The sequence below is a fragment of the Octopus bimaculoides genome, chromosome 20 (assembly GCF_001194135.2).
Source record: "Octopus bimaculoides isolate UCB-OBI-ISO-001 chromosome 20, ASM119413v2, whole genome shotgun sequence".
NCBI classification, from domain to species: Eukaryota; Metazoa; Mollusca; class Cephalopoda; order Octopoda; family Octopodidae; genus Octopus; species Octopus bimaculoides.
Window position 1 is genome coordinate 30456096 of NC_069000.1, and position 788 is coordinate 30456883.

Consider the following 788-nt stretch of genomic DNA (forward strand, 5'->3'; position numbering starts at 1 on the left):
TGTGTGTGTGTGTGTGTGTGTGTGTGTGTGTGTGTGTGTGTGTGTGTGTGTGTGTGTATAATACTAAAGCTCTAGGGATGTTTGTGTGTAACTGAAATATCTCAGAAATGCTATATTTTATCTTAATTTTGTTTTACAGGTTTATTTTCACACCTACCTTCGGCAGTGCAGTACAAATTTTTGTGACATTTGGACCTCTACATAAACGATTAAACACAATTGTATGTACGTGTGTATGAAATGAACGTGTGTGCGTGAAAGAAAGAGAGAGAGAGAGAAATAGAGAGAGGAAGAGAGAGAGAAAGAGATAGAGAGGAAGAAAGAGAAAGAGTGAGAGTGAGTGTAGGAGTGTGTTGTCATGTATACGTATATACATCAATACATATGCGTACATCCTTTTTGGATGTACGTGAGCATGTGTGTGTGTGTGTGAGAGAGAGAGAGAGAGAGAGAGAGAGAGTGAGTGAGTGAGTGAACGTGTGTTTTCATGTATGTGTAAGTGGCTCTCTCTCTCTCTCTCTCTCTCTCTCTCTCTCTCTTTCTCACGCACACACACACACACACACGTCCATTTCATATACACGTTCATACATCTTTCACTTTCTCCTCTCTTTCACTTTAAAACAAAAGTAAAAGGTAATTTTCAAGATAAAAATTGTTTAAAAAAGCTTCTACTCATGTAAATCGATTACTATTGTTTGGATAGTTCCAAATAAATAAGTCCAGAAGTTAGGTTAAATATATATACATGCATTCTACAAACTGGTAAATAATTCCGTGAATACTTC

General features: G+C 36.9%; 1 protein-coding gene across 2 annotated transcripts in view; it reads left to right on the forward strand.

Annotated features, from left to right (window-relative positions):
* LOC106876408 (leucine-rich repeats and immunoglobulin-like domains protein 1) overlaps positions 1-788 on the forward strand; it is a 19002-nt gene that overhangs the window by 5425 nt on the left and 12789 nt on the right. The window contains exon 1 of one of the 2 annotated variants that reach the window (XM_052975226.1): positions 143-221. The exons of the other annotated variant lie outside the window; for it this stretch is intronic. The gene's annotated coding sequence lies outside the window, so the exon portion shown is untranslated. Of the gene's footprint in view, positions 1-142; positions 222-788 lie in introns of those variants that run through there. 2 annotated transcript variants of the gene reach the window in all.